At 38.1% G+C, this 16,957-nt stretch overlaps 1 pseudogene; it reads right to left on the bottom strand.

Moving 5' to 3' along the window:
* LOC118803516 overlaps window positions 1-16,957 on the bottom strand; it is a 65,076-nt pseudogene that overhangs the window by 36,739 nt on the left and 11,380 nt on the right.

Here is a 16,957-nt window from a genome sequence, read left to right on the forward strand (position 1 = left end):
AATCAAGAAATAGATTCGTTTTACAGTTTCACAAACTAATCATAAAATCAACCAACAAACAGCAATGGAATAAAGGGTCATATTCGAATGATCCAAATTTAGAATTCCCCATCATAAGCGGAAATAAACATGCAGAGCGCAGGTGTGGAAGCTCAGAAATCACAAAAATCAGGCCTGTGGATCTGGTGTATCTGGCACGCTATATTGGTTTTCGTATAAGCGTTTGTATATTTGACTTGTACAAAATATATAAGAAAGAAATGATATAGGGAAGAAACTGAACTCCCACCATTTGACGGGGGCTTCAAGCTCCCGAAATCAGCTGCTGACCTATTTGCCGTTTTTCAATACTGGATTTTGAAATGAAAATTAAATGAACAGAAGGTACACTGACCCCTTCTGGTCCACAATTACCTTCTCACCATACTTTCAAGCATTTTTTTTCTATCTGCAAGTGCTTATCAACCACTGTTAGATGAATACTCTTTGACCTTGGTCTGCCTGACTCCCTGCACATTACACTGGCATTATTAAAATGAAATCTTTTTCCTTCTTAACATGCATATCCATATCCTTCCTAAATTCTAATAAATGTTGCTAAATCTGCAGTACAAATTTAACTATTTTGCTACTACATGGCTACTACGATGTTAAACCTGGATCAGTTTCATTAGAAAATATCCTGTCTGAAAATATGTATATAACAAAATACATACATACAGCACATTCATTAGTTGCATACTTCTATAATGCTGAAATAGAATAGCAAAATACTATCAAATTTGGGAATTCTGACCTGAGTATCTCCAGTTTACAGTTTGAACTCCTCAGTCCAGCAGAGAGCAGCTCTACACCAGAATCCTGCAGATCATTGTTACTGAGGTCCAGTTCTTTCAGAGAGGAGTTTTCTGTTTGTAGAGCTGCACTCAAAATTTTAATGGACCATACAGACAGGTTACATGCAGCAAATCTACAGAATAGAAGAAAAGAAAGTAAGTAAAATATTTGTTTCAGAAAATATGTTTGAATTTGTAATTGTCTGAACAATAACATTTAAAACTGCAATTCCATGTAATTCTTCCAGTCTTGTACTGCTCTGACTTTATTTTCTTTTCTTGGATTCACTGAGCAAGAAATCCTGGAACAGCTTTGGAGGTAACCAATATAATGTAACACACATACTGTTTTTACTGCTGTTTTCTTAAGTAGCACATACGTGTCTTCTATCTAAACCAAGTTTGATCTGTTTCTGAATACTTTTCTTTCTTAATATTGTTAAATATTTTCCACAAGCTATATATAAACAAATACTCACAATAACAATACATGAAAGCTGTTAAAACTCTTGTTTTTACAGTTTCCAATGCCAAGAGAGAAGTAGAGATAACCACAGTTTTTTATTCGTTTATAATAAAACTGGTCTTCCACCCAATATAGAAAATTTTCAATAAAAACGAGAACAGTGTTGTCTCAAAAAGCCTTATAGAATTTTGTCTCCCCACTGTCATCAATTGTTGGTTTGAAATATCAGTCAAATGTGAGTATTTGTTTGATTGCAATGCATTTTTAATATGTAATATTTGTATATAATCAATTATTTTTTCTACTTGTAGATTAATCAAGAATCCACAAATATGAAACAAAAGCTCCAAATAAGAAAAAATATAAACTCAGACAAGTCTGGATTGTTTTCCTTTTTCTTTTTCTATTACCCCCTTAAACCACCTAGACTAGTCTGAAATTTTACGTTGCTCATAGGTCATAACGGCAGTAATATTGGCTAAATAACATCTATGTTAAACACTCACTGAGCCTTTCTGCAGTTTGTCATAGCTGGGATGAGTCTTCTGTAACCCTCCTCTGATGTGTTGTATGTCTTCAGGTCCAACTCTTCACGCACATATTGTGATTTAATACGCATGTAGGCTACAGCTGAGCATTGTGCAGGAGAGAGTTCCTTTTCTGAGCATCCATCTGAAATCAAAGAGAAACAATAGTAGGCTTTCATTTGCTACTATCATTTAGTGACAGTCTGAACACAAGTCTTTGTCACATGAGGAATCAGGACAAGAGCTGTGTACTTCTAATGACTTTGGTCAGTGGTTTGTAATTTCAATAATTGCCACTAATGTTTGCCAGAAATACCTATTTTTTTTAGAAATATCTCTCTATTTCTAGTGTTGGAAAAGACTGTTGCTGGGGATCCCCATCCTGGTTCTTTCATTTCCAGTTATTACCCATCAAATCTGTAACCTGTTCTTCTGTTTATCTTTTACATTCCAGTGTTTTCAGAATGGACAATAGAGTGTTAGACACGAAGGTGAAAGACAACAGTTAGACTTAGAATACTAAGTTGTGTTACAGTTCTGCCAATGAAAATGATCAGATATTTAAATTGATCAGCTTGTGTATGAACCTGCAGGGCACAACCAACTTCTGCATTTGGATTTTAGCTGATTAGCTTGCTGCTGAAAGCTATGGGTTATGCCAATCAAGATCTATTTGTGCAAAGTCAGGAAGTGGGGCAGGGGACTCTGTCCCTGCTAGTTTTTTTAATTACATGAGATCAGTTTAGGAAGGGTTATCAGATGACGGGTTTTAAAAAAATCTATGGCCTATAAAATGTATACAAAAGTTTGGGAACTCCTGGTCAAATTACACATTTTATTGATTTTTAAGGGAAAATAAATGTTGTGCCTCCCAGTTCTCAGTCTAACTCTAACCACTTTATAAATTTCCAGGATTCCTCTCTGTCTTGTGACTTAGCCAGCCAACCCATCAACCAGCAGATTACAGTCACCAGAATACTAATTTTTTTCACCAGTTTGCCCCTGTATATTTACCTCTCTGCTTGTTTCTTTCATTGCAAAGTATTGCCTATATTTTCCAGTGCATACTGAGCCTTTGTCTGTAGCTTTTGTCTCCTGTTATGACCCTGTTTTGTCTATTGTTATTGATTCATGGATTTTCCCTTTTGGCTAAGGTTACCGGTTTGTTTGCTATTTGGTTTAGACTCTGGCCTGTTTACTCTTTACTCTTTTTGCCTGATCCTATTTATTGTGTTTGGCTCTTCTTGTTTTTGGTCTGGTCTGGTATTAACCTTGCTCTTTTAGATCATTCTCCTTTTAATAAACCATAAGATGTCTGGTATGTCAACCCAGCGTTACAATAAATTAAAATCCACTCTGCATGAAAAAAGATATATATGGCATACTCCTGCAAATTTAATATGCAATTAACATTTATTTGTAGCATTTATGTTATATAAATAAAACTTATTCAGACCATAAATCTTTAATAAGACCTCATTTGACTGATATCATAGCTTCTAAACCTTTTTTGCCAGCCGTTCTATTCTTGATTTAGGTTTCATTGCAGAAATATGTAGTACAGAAATAAGTACAGGTCATCTTACATGCACATCATATTTAAGATCTATCAGATTTTCAGTAATATTCAAGTCAGGGGACAATGAAGGCCAGCTCAAGGTTGATTTTAAAGTACAGTTTTGTACTTTCTTTTCTTCCTTCATTTCTTCATTGACTGTGGGACATGAGCTTCCAGAGGGGAAAAAATGATTGTAAGACCATACCAAAGCACTTTCCAAAATTCCAAAAAGTGTTGTGTTGCGCACTTTGACATTGACTTTTGTGATGAGATCTCAGTTAAGGTTACCTTCTGATGACTACACTAGAACTGGTTTAAGACCTAATGTGTCAAATTTGTGCTGAAACTCTACAAATACATAATAATAGCGACTTGACTGAAAGGGTGCCCACCAAGCATTGTCGCTGTATGCATACTGCTGTACCAAAAATAGTCTCTGGCAGTATGCAGCAGTATTTAGCCAAGCAGCTACCAAAAAATTCTGCTATTCAAAGCACACTATTCAGTTACCTCATACAAGAACATGCTTCTCTGTGTTATTCAGCTTATAAAGTAGAATTATTGATTTGGTTTAAACTAGTGTATTATCACAATGTACCTCTCCATAAAAATGAACCATTTAGCAGCTGTACTGCAATGTGCATCGCTAGCATATCACAGCTGAAGGAAAACTAGCTTCACTGTTCATACAGTGGCATTCTGGATTCCTCAAAGGTGAACTGAGGTGCAGGAAAATTAATTATACATTTTTATCGCACTGTGATTAAAAAAAAAAAACTGTAAAAAGTTATATGGTCATGCTTATCCATCTTCTCCACAACTGTGCGGTACAGACCAGAATGCTTGATCCCTACAGTGAGAGGGTCTGGCGGCTGTTGTACTGTGGCAATATCTTTTGCAAGAATGGTGTTCCATCCTTCAAGTACAGGTTCAGAGACTTGTAGAATCAAGGCACTTTGAAACTGCTCTGGGAGCTCATAGTCACCTAACACCTTACTGAGACACTGTTTTAACTTCAATTTGTGACTCGTCTGTTGTTGCCCAGAAGTCATGAAACACGTACACATTATCTTTCCTGTGCATGCAAGATGATCCTGTGTTCTTTTTAAAAATTAAATATTATTACAGACAGTTACTAATATAAAACTTGCCTTTCAAGATGTAAGCTGTAAAGGCACCTAATATAACAGCAAAAACAAAAAAACAGATGATAGCAATCTTCCAGGCATGAAAACCTTGTTCTGAAATACAAACCAAATAAAAAATTGCAGCAGACCAAACATCACATTTACTTAATTTGCCCTCCTGCAATATATTAAGATTAAAAACATAAAAATGAGATGACTTTGGGCTGTCACCATTAACTGTGATATGACACTGTGACCATGTCTTACACACTGAATGCTTCCCACATTTAAATAGTTTAAAATTTAGCTTGTAAGGAGTTGAAATACTGTAATGGTAGTTTGGTTGTACTATATGGCTAAGTACTATGAAGATGATTAAACACATGATGCAAAATAGTTAATGCTTGAGTAATTATAGATTAAAACTGTGTTGGCTCATACCTTTAACTTCAACATAAACAGGTATATCATCAAAATAGGACCTGTACCGAATTAAGCATTTGTAAGCTCCCTCATCTGAAGGTTGCACTGCTGAGAGTTTCAGTGAGGTGTTTCCTTTCTGCAGTTCTGCTTTAAATAGAGACGTCCTCCCTCTGTAAGACCCCATCTGATCATCATTTCTGTCTCCATGATCTTTATAGAGATGCACTAGTTTGTCAGTATCAATTAGATCTGTTCGGATCCACTCCACCATCATGTCCTCAGCACTGATGCTGGGTATGAGAGAACAGGGCAGAACCAGATCTTCACCAGCATCAACAACAAGAGGAGCAGCTGGGCCAACTACTTTTAAATGTACTAAAAGAAAAAGAAAAATTGTAAGCCAAGAAAGTAATTAATTTTGAGTAGTTTTTCCCCATTGTTTTTAGAAAAAAAAAAAACATTCAATGTAGCGCAAATCCCCTCTATTGCACACCATCTTTCCTGATTCATGAAGACCACCTGCTGCAAACAGCAGGAGGACCAATTTTAAAGAATGCTCTAAATCTTTGTTAAACTAATCTCTGTCTGCTATTTGTATCATAGGGTCAGTTTCCATATACAGGACAGATATTGATTATAACAGAAGTGAATGTGAAGCTGGTGCAGTTACTGAATTCTGTTAGTAAACATTTTTACAAAACAAGTGTTTTTGTAAATCAAGCAAAATATTTGCACAATTCATTATTTTAGAGATGAGACTAGATTCCAGAGGGACAGAACTGTGGTTATCAGTGTACAGTGGATATAAAAACTCTACACACCCCTGATAAAATGCCAGGTTTTTGTCATGTAAAAAAAATCAGACCAAGGTGAATCAGTTCAGATTTACTTCCATGTTCAGTGTGACCATTGAAGGTGGAAATAAATCTGTACAATCTGTACAATTCCATTGAAAAACAAAGTGAACTCATTTAGAGAGGAAAATAAAAATAAAGAACTAAAATAATATGGTTGCATAAATATGCACACCCTTAAACTAATACTTTGTTGTAGTACCCTTTGACTTTATGACAGCATTCAGTCTTTTTGGGTAGGAGTCTATCAGCATGGCACATCTCGACTTAGCAATCTTTGTCCACTCTTCCTTGCAAAAGCGCTTCAAATCTGTCAGATTGCGAGGGCGTCTCCTGTATACAGCCCTCTTCAGGTCTACCCACAGATTTTCAAAGGGATTCAGTTCTGGGCTCTGGCTGGGCCATTCCAAAACTTTGATCTTCTTCTGGTGAAGCCATTGTTTTGTTGATTTGGAGGTATGTTTTGGGTCATTGTTGTGCTGAAAGGTGAAACTCCTCTTCATCTTCAGCTTTTTAGCAGAGGCCTGAGGGTTTTGTGCCAAAAATGACTGATATTTGGAACATAATTCCCACCACCTTGACTAAAGCCCCAATTCCAGCTGCAGAAAAAACGCCCAAAGCACAATGCAGCCTCCACCATGCTTCACTGTAGGTATGGTGTTCTTTTGGTGATGCGCAGTGTTGGCTTTGTGCCAAACATACATTTTGGAATTATGGCAAAAAAGTTCAACAACCTTGTTCTCATCAGACCGTAACACATTTTCCCACATACTTTTGGCAGACTTGATGTAGGTTTTGGCAAAACATAGCAAGGCTTGGATGTTTTTCTTTGTGAGATAAGGCTTCCATCCTGTCACCAGACCCGACAGCCCAGACATATGAAGAATACGGGAGATTATTGTCACATGCACTACACAACCAGTACTAGCCAGAAATTCCTGCAGCTCCTTTAATGTTGCTGTAGGCCTCCTGGCAGCCTCCCGGACCAATTGCCTTCTTGTCTTTTCATCAGTTTTTGAGGGATGTCCAGTTCTTGGTAATGTCGCTATTGTGCCAAATTTAATCCACATCTTGGATTTTTACCCTGCTTTTAGGACTCACCCTAATCACACGTTAGTACCAACGCTAGGAGGGTGAAGGCTAACACAGGCTTCCTCCGAGACCTGTGAAGCGCCACCGCATCTTTTCGAACTGCCACTCACGCAACGTCACTGGACAGCTGATCGCGCTCGGAGGAAAGCGCCAACCGCCAGATCTGTTGCGTCAGCTAACAGACGCCTGCGCTGACTAGCATCGCGTTGAGTGATGGGGAAGGGGGGGCATCCTACCCACCCAGAGAGAGCGAGGCCAATTGTGCTCTCTTGGACTCCCGCCTACGGATGGCTGCAGCATCACCAGGGATCGAACTCGCGTTCTCCTGATGATAGCCAACTCTTAGACAGTTGCGCCACTTGGGAGCCCAAATGTAATCCACTTCTTGATGACCATCTTCACTGTGTTCCATGGTATATCTAATTTTGTACCCTCCTTCAGACTGATACCTTTCAACAATCAGGTCCCTTTGATGTGCTGTAAGCTCTTTATGGACCATGGCTTTTGCTGTAAAATGCAACTAAGAAAATGTCAGGAAAATCCTACTACAACAGCTGAACTTTATATGTGGTTAATCAGAATCACTGTAAATGATGGCAGCTGTGTACTGACTACTATTTAACATGAGTTTAAATGTGATTGGCTAATTCTGAACACAACCACCCATTTATAAGAGGGTGTTCACACTTATGCAACCACATTATTTTAGTTTTGTTATTTTTATTTTCCCCCTCTAAATGATTTCAGTTTGTTTTTCAATGGAACTGTACAGATCATGGGTCACATTGAAGGTGGAAATAAATCTGAAATGATTCATCTTGGTCTGATTTTTTTTACATGACAAAACCTGTTGTATACAAATAAAAAAGCCACATTGCACTAAATTGGCCTAATGATAAAGAAAATTAGTGATACTAGATAACTCTTTTTGTTTATTGAAGTATTAAAAATGCCATTGCTCTTACCTTTAACCTGAACAGTGATGTCATCATACCAGGATGCTGATTTTACCAAACACTTATAAGCTCCCTCATCAGAAATCTGGACTGCTGAGAGTTTCAGTGAGGTGTTTCCTTTCTGCAGTTCTTCTTTAAATAGAACTGTTCTTCCTCTATAAGACTTAATCTGGTCATAATATCTGTCTGCATGATCTTCATAGAGATGCACTAGATTGTCAGTATCAGTCAGATCTGCTCTGAACCACTCCACCATCATATCCTCAGCACTGATGTTGGGTTGGAGAGAACAGGGCAGAACCAGGTCTTCACCAGCTTCAGCAACAAGAGGAGCAGCTGGACCAACTACCTTAAAGTTCTCTGTAATGAAGAGCAAACATGACATATAATAAAATAATTATGCACTTACATGTTTATATCACTAACACAGGACTTCAGATTAGGTCCTGTCACACTTGCATTTGCTTGCTAATTTTCCTGAAAATTACATTTTCAATAGTATTCACAGTGTTGAGGGCATCACTGACTTCCAGGGTGAATAATTTTTATCATCTTCCAACTGCATGTCACATGAATATTTTGGTTCAATCCTGATCGCGTGATCACGTCTGCGGTAAAAGGTTGGTCAGTTTAATTAACTCAAGATGGATAATAACCCTGAGACTGCAGACAAATGATGACTATTCTCACTTTCAGTGTATGAAATGCTTAGACTGTATGGTAAAATGTCTGAAGCAGTAATGACTACTGTCATCATCATAAGGAGCCTTTTCAGGAATTAAATATATATTTTAGCATTTTGTAGGCCTATTTAGAAAAAATATTTTAAAACATAGCTGCAAACACATATAGAAAAAGTCAGTGACACTGTTCAGCCTTACAGTATATAGAAATGTGCTTGTAGTTCTGATGTAAGTCGCAATTAGCATTTGATGGCCATAATCACAATATATGCTCAAAATGTCCCTCCCCAGTATACTGATATAAACTATATGTACCCCCTTGGGAAATTTGTATTAAAATTTTTTTTATATGCTCCCCACAACTTTTCTAATGCCATAAAACTGTGTGTTATTCTCCAAGAAATTTGTTGATGTTTAGTGTTTCAATGCTGCTTTTCTATTAAAAAAAAACAAACATGTTTTTTTTATTTAGTTTTTCACTCATCTGTTCCTTAACTTCCAATCAGCAGAGGAGAGGGAATGACATCAAGGGGGAATAGCTGTGAGTAAGATGGTGGTGAGAGATGATTAATAAGCTTTGTATGTAATTTAATAACATGAAACACATTGTAGTTTTATTACTGTCTTTTCTGTGGTTTTAGGTTGTCAAACTGAGAATCTTTACAAGCTAGCAACAAGGCAGAAGAGGCAGAAGGCAGAAACAAGAAAACTTCAACTCAAAGAAATTAATTTGTCTCGTTCCGAGAACTGTTAGTTAGCCGTGTGGGCCAGTCAATTCAGACAAAGCCAGTCCACCCACAGAGTTCAGATGGAGTTTACACAGCGGACTCAGGACTGTTCTGAAAGCTGACATTCACCTAGACCATCACCCAGATAGTTGTCTGAGCTAACAGGAACGCTCAGATCTCAGATTAGTTTAAGGCCAATCTGATTACCAGTGCGATGTAAGGGCCACAAGGAAAAAAAGAGATAACAAAACAAAGGGTACCCAATTTTATTTTCCCCCTTCTTTCATTCTCTGATTTTCTGGCTAAATATTTGACAGTATAAGTGTGTGGATCCACAGCTTCTCAGACTGGAATATATATTCCTGTACTCTTTAAATGTAGTTTGTTTTAGATTTATAAAAGTTTTCTTTTGCTCTGTCTTTTCTTTTTTGTATAAGGGAACAGGGTGATGTAGAGGAAGCCTAGTTTAACTAAATTCGGTGACTTGGGTGTAGGTTATAATCATCTGTACATTATATTGAACTTTGAATAGGTAAATAATTTTCATTTAAAGCAATAAAACCTGTTTTGTTTTTTTTGTGGGTTTTTTTTTCTTCAAATTTTAAAGTGCTGCAAGGTTCAGAGTGGGTACTTATTATTTTCATACCCAGGTTTCACAAGACAGCAGTTGGAGTTTTACAACTATATTCACTAGACACTATATTCACATTGACTATAGTCACTGAGTGCATACACAGGCACTTAGCAATCCAGTCATAATCAGATTTCTGCAACTATCTGATTAAGTAAGTGGTCATGCAAACAGCACACTATGATTTCTTAGACTGGAGTAAGGTCTAGAAATCTGATTAAGAAATCTGATAAAGAGCTGGATTTTGACACAGTGATTGGATTTCACAGCGCATGTGTTATTCTTGGATTTCATTCAGATTCCTCATTCTGTGCATGCGTCAAAACACAGCATCCACAGCACAAACAAAACACTTTTGGAGCGATGCTGAAACCAACTACATGCTTGAAGAAATTAAGGATTCAAATGTTCATCTTCTAGATGATGTATGTTCATATTTTCTGCTGTAGTGACTCAATGTTTTTAAAAAAAAAGTACTGTGGCAAGAAGAGTTTTAATATAAGCAGAGCAGAGTGAGTAAAACCCAAGGTGACCTACAAAGCTTTTTTAGTTGAATATTGTTAAGAAATGAAAGAACTCACCTTAACTCCAGTGAAGAGATCAGGAGTAGAGGGTTACAAATATAAATAAAAATATTCCACTCACTAGCTTGGCATAATGTTAGAATCTGTCAGCGTAACCATCAGTTGTTGATGGGACACTTATTATTGTTACACTGTACCACCATACCAGCACTGTACTTCAGCAAAGTCTTTATAACATCTATGACTTTCATGAAAAGGTAATGTTGACGTTAATACATTAGCTAGAAAGCTAATTAGCCACACATTCACGCAGCAACCAACAATGGTCATGTTTGTATTCAACTAACATCAATGTCTTTATGTTATACGTGTTAGAAATCCCAAGTGAAGTTTCTGAAAAAGTGGTAATCATTGTAGCAGTGCATGTGTAACATAGACGGTAGTAGTGTTTATTTTTTAAATGTTTGTATGATACTCTGCGTAGCTGTACTTGCTTATGATAAATAGCATTAGTGTTTGATTAAAGGGCAGTTTTATTTTTTTTTTTTTCGTTACATTCAGCTTTCATTCAAAGTGAGTTACCATGAACAAGAGGAACAGAAAGGAAAGAAGAGATGACTGGATGGCAGGGGAGAGGAAAAGAGATGACTGGACATTAAACTTTAGGACTGGAGGAGAGAGGGAGAAAGTGTCTCTGCTGCTGTATTTGGACAACCAAGTGTACTTGTAAGTAAATAAAACAATTATTTAAAATAAAACATTTATATGATTTTGGTTATGGTTTTACTTTGTTAATCCTTTATCTCTGCCATTAGAATACCCTATTAGCCATTATTTTTTTTACCATCTGATGTTTAAATTAGCAATTATAGAATGGAAATCAATTTTAAAGTGTGGCTGAGGCATGTTCGGCACAAATCTGACCGAACACATCAATTATATTTTGCAATAATGTGAAGTTTTCGCCGCTTTAAGGACAGCAATTCGTTCAAGGTCATATAATGCTATTTTACTCTGCTTCATGTTGTGGTGAAACGCAATGACTCTCATGAGTTATTTGTTCAGAATGTCACCAGACAAAGATAAAACAAGACATACAGCCAGGTCCATAAGTATTTGGACAGTGACACAATTTTTGCGATTATGCCTCTGTACACCACCAGAATGGACATCAGCAGTCAAAATATTATTGAAGTGTAGACTGTCAGCTTTTAGGGGTTTAGCAAAAATATTGCATTAACTCTTTAGGTATTACAACCATTTTTTGCACAGTCCCTCCATTTTCAAAGGCTCAAAAGTAATTGGACAAGCTAATATAATTATAAATACAAGGATTATTTTTACAATCTTTGCAGTCAGCGACTGCCTGAAGTCTGGAATCCACGGATGTCACCAAATGCTGAGTTTCCTCCCTTGAGATGCTTTGCCAGCTTTGCAGTCACCTTCAGTTGCTTCTTGCTTGTGGGTCTTTTGCCTTCATTTTTTTCTTCAGTAAGTGAAAATCATGCTCAGTTGGGTTGAGGTCAGGTGACTGACAACATTTTAAAACATTCCATTTCTTTGCCTTCTGAAACGCTTGGATTTCTTTCACAGTGAGTTTTGGGTCCTTACCCATCTGTACTGTGAAGCACCATCCTCTCAGTTTTGCAAGATTTGACTGAATCTGAGCAGAAGGTATCTGTACACTTCATAATTCATACCCCTACTTCTATCAGCAGTCTGATCATCAGTAAACACCAGTGACCAGTTCAATTGGCAGCCATACATGCCCCTGCCGTAACACTACCTCCACCATGTTTCACAGATGATGTGGTATGCTTCAGATCATACTCTTTCTTTATCATCATTCTGGAACAAGTTCATCTTGGTTTCATCTGTCCAAAGAATCTTGCTCCAGAACTGAGCAGGCTTTTTAGATTGTTTCTAGCCTTTCAGAGTGTTACCAGTGGGTTGCATCTTGAGGTAAACCCTGTCTTTACATACATGAAGGTGTCTCTTAATTGTAGACTTTCACAATGATACGCCAACATCCTCTAGAATGTCCCTGACTTGACTAGATGTTGTGAAGTTGTCTTCCATGGTCTTCCAGGCCTTTTGGTGTTGCTGAGCTTGCCAGTGCATTCCTTCTTTATGAGAATGTACCAAATTGTTAATTTGGCCACTCTTAAAGATTCTGCTATCTCTCTGATAGGCTTGTTTTATTTTTTCAGCCTAATGATGGCCCCCTTCACTTGCATCAACATCTCTTTGGACTGCATATTGAGAGCTCTCATGAACAGCTATCAAGTCTGAAGCAACTCCAACTTTTATCTCCTTCATTTATCATGAAATAATGAGGAAAGAGGCCCCGCCTTTCCATGAAACTGCTTATCAGTCAACTGTCCAATTACTTTGAGCCTGTGAAAATGGAGGGACTATGTAAACAATGTCTGTAATTCCTAAACAGTTAATGCAGTATATTTGTTAAACCTCTCACATCAAAGCTGAAAGTCTACACTTCAATCACACGTTGACTGCTTAATTTCAAATCCACTGTGGTAAAATTATAAAACATGCGTCACTGTCCAAATACTAATGGACCTGACTTGAAACGAGACATAAAGACAAGACACAAAAAAGACAAGCTCAGTTAGGCCCCGGTATTAGTGGGGTTACTTTTTCCAGGAAGTAATCAGTAAAGTAATAGCATTACAGTTTGACAGAAATACTTAGCAATTTGTAATGGATTACTTTTTTAGTAACTACCTGTGCAATGTCCAATCACTATATAAAAAACAAAGTTGCTACTTCATACATCAAAATCAACATGATTACTTTTTAATAACAAAGGATGAAGTTTTAGTCCTACTTTATATGTGTCTCTGTGTAGATAAACATTAACACAACAACCGTGTAACTACTTGTGATGTATTCACTGTTACAGATGGATTACTGAAATACAGCTTAGGTAAAAATATAAAGAGTTGTGCTCCAAATTGCATTATAGATCACTTTCAAGATTTTTCTCAAATAATATACGCTGTAGGGGGTGGGCTTTAACCATACAAAAGATATCAATTCTATATTATACTTTACACCTTTATTAAAGTAACAAAAATGTTTTCAATTATACATGAGCTTTTATTGTTTTGATTCCTCATATTTTCTCTTATGTACTTAGATATGCATAAAAGGCAGGAATCATGGATGAATATGTAATAAATAATAATTAAAAATGATAAATTATAAATAATTAATATTTTTTTCATTATCATACAGTTTTGTAATTATATTGTGTTTATTAGAAGTCATACAGTGATTGCGTCTCCATCAACCAGCCCCTCCTTACAATGCATATGGAGAAGAGTTTGCACAGTGAACCCAGCATGTCAGTAATATTTTTATGAGTATTGTACATAAAGATAACTTTATCACTTCTCTTAGTCTGATTCTCTTTGTCTGTCTCCTCCGGGTCTCTCACTCACTCTCTCTCTCTCACACACACACACACTTACCTGATGTGGTCTTCATAAAGCCAGAGAAAATCAGTATTGCCACACAGAGAAACTTCATTCCTGGAAGACATGGTTACACAGACTTTAGCACGTTTTTCATACTTTCACTTTTATAAAGTGGACCTTCACAGTTGTTTTAAAAGGCAAACTGTACATGTAGATACTCACTTATGTTCCTCAAACTCTCAAAAACCACCTGTTTACACAATTATCTGATAAGCCGAACACATCTTAGGGAGTGTGTAGATACTCTGCCTTGACACACACTCTCAACATTCTCTCAGAGAGGTTCATCAGAATCAGAATCAGAATCAAGCTTTATTGGCCAGGTTTGCTTACACATACAAGGAATTTGGTTTTGGTTACAGGAGCTCACAGTGCACACCATCAGACAAACATTTACATGTAGTGAATAAAATAAAATAAAATGAAATAAAATAACATAAAATAACATAAAACATGCATTCCTACCATCACTCACTCATACACACACACACACACACACACACACAGTATGTGTCTTCATTACAGGCAAGTCATCAACAGCAATCCAGTTCAAGCTTTTAAACTCAGAAACTCTTTTAAACTTTCTACATATATCTGGAAGAGCTCCGAAGGAATGATCTGAAGGAATGGACAGTATTGCTGCATCACTGAGGTTTAAGGGGTAATAAAGTCCTTATCTCAAAAGCTAGACTTTTAGCCGTCTTTGGAGAGTCTGGTACATTTTATATCTGAACATGTTCTTTGATAGGAAAGGGTCATTTCATTGACATGCAGCAAAACCAACCACAGAGTGTTGTTTTGTGTTTTGTGAAAGGGCAAGCAATTTTATGCTCTGCTTAAGCTCCTGTGTGTTTAAGTCTGCCTCCCTATGAGCCTACTGTGCTCTGATTGGTCAGCTTGCCCACTCAGTTCTGACTGGTCAACTGCCAGAGCAGCATCCTGTGACAAGTTCCACACTCACACCACTGTGGCTGTTCTTACAATGGTGTCGGTTTTGCTGTATCAGTTTAAGCTGATCCTCAAAGTCAGGTAGAAAAAGTTGGTAGAGTTCAAGTTCAAGTTTCACATTCGTCATTTGCACAGCATGTCAGGACATTAATGCATTGAAATGCTTGTGTTGAGGCTCAGCTAATCACTCTACAGCAAGGCAGCATTATATACATACTAAAAACAGTGCAGACAGAACAAAGTAAAAATACAAAAAGAAATTACTAAAAATGAAATATAATAAATATACACAAAATATACAGAGACAGGAGGGACCTATGTAAGAAAAACTCTCTGCTATACACAAATATAAAACAAGGGATAATCCGAGAACAATTTATATACATTTTAAAGTAGCGTAGTGTTATTGTCTGAAGCAGTGTTGGTGGAGGACCCAGAGCTTCACAGCTTGTTCAGAAGCCTGACAGCCTGCGGATAGAAACTGTTCATTAACTGAGTTGTTCTAGCCTGGATGCTGCGGGATCTCCTGCCGGATGGCAGGATGGCGAACAGGCTGTGGGCTGTGTGATGCTGTCTGACTGGATCTTTTTGATTTACCTGAGTCAGCGGGACTGACAGATGTCCTGTAAGGCTGGTAATTTGTTGCCTATGATGGATTCTGCCGTCCTCACCACTCCCTTAAGGGCCTTACGGTCGCAGGCGGTGCAGCTGCTGTACCAGACAGTGATGCAGCCCGTGAGGGTGCTCTCTATGGTGCATCTGTAGAAGCTGGTGAGGATCTGAGGAAGCAGACCAAACTTCCTGAGCCTACGCATGAAGAAGAAATGCTGACGGGCAGATCTCACAATAGCGTTGGTGTGGAGGGACCAGCTGAGGTCATCAGTGAGGTGTACACCGAGAAACTTCACACTGCTGACTCTCTCCACTTCAGCTCCACTGATGAATAGGGGAGAGTGACCACCCCTCTGCCGCTTCCTGTAGTCCACGATCATCTCCTTTGTTTTCTTATGTTGAGACAGAGATTGCTGTCATGGCTCCACTCTGACAGAGCGCTGACCTCGTCTCTGTAGGCTGTTTCATCTCCAACGGTGATGAGGCCTAGGATGAAGGTGTCATCAGCAAACCTGAAGATGATGTTAGACGTGTGTTTGGCTACACAAGTCATGTGTATACAGGGAGTACGGGAGGGGGCTGAGCACACATCCCTGTGCTCCTGTGCTCAGAGTCAGTGTGGAAGAAAAGCTGTTTTCTACTTTCACCACCTGGGTCTGCTCGTCAGGAAGTCCAGTATCCAGTTGCAGAGATGAGAGTTTAGACGCAAATCTATGAGCTTAGGGATGAGTTTGTCAGGGATGACTGTGTTGAATGCTGAGCTGTAATCTATCAACAGCATTCTTATATATGCGTTCTTTCTGTCCAGGTGTGTGAGAGCAGTGTGTATTGTTAATGCAGTGGTGTCGTCTGTGGATCTGTTGGAGCGGTATGCAAATTGGTGAGGGTCCATGGTGGCTCGAAGTGTTGAGCAGATGTAGCTTTGACCAGCCGCTCGAAGCACTTCATGACTGTTGATTCATTCAGGCAGGTGATAGCCGGTTTCTTGGGGACTGGAACAATTATGTTTTCCTTAAAGCATGAGGGATTAACTGACAGTGTTACGGAGAGGTTATAGAAAGGTTTCTGATCTATTGGGAGTTTTTTAAAACGAGCATAATGTGCATTTAGCTAATCTGCAAGTGAGGAGGACGACCCCCTGTCACAGATCATACTTCCTTTGTAGTCAGTGATAGTGCGCAGTCCACTCCACATTTGTCTGACATCAGAGCTGAAGTAGTTAGATTGTCCCTGTAGTTCTTTTGGCCAGCCTGAAGGTCATATCTGGCCTTCTTGTAGCTAGCCAATTCACCAGAGTTGTAGGCAGTGGCTCGAGCTCTGAAACAATGTCATCAGTGCATTTTTTGATGTAGATTGTAATGGAGTGTATTAATTGATGTCTGTGCCAGCTGCTTCATGAAACATCTTTTAGTCTGTGAATTCAAAGCAGTCCTGAAGTGTGAAGATGGCCTCCTCACTCCATTGATTAGACTGATCTGAGAACTGGTTTCAC

Source organism: Colossoma macropomum, unplaced genomic scaffold, assembly GCF_904425465.1.
Source record: "Colossoma macropomum unplaced genomic scaffold, Colossoma_macropomum, whole genome shotgun sequence".
In the NCBI taxonomy this organism is placed as follows: Eukaryota; Metazoa; Chordata; class Actinopteri; order Characiformes; family Serrasalmidae; genus Colossoma; species Colossoma macropomum.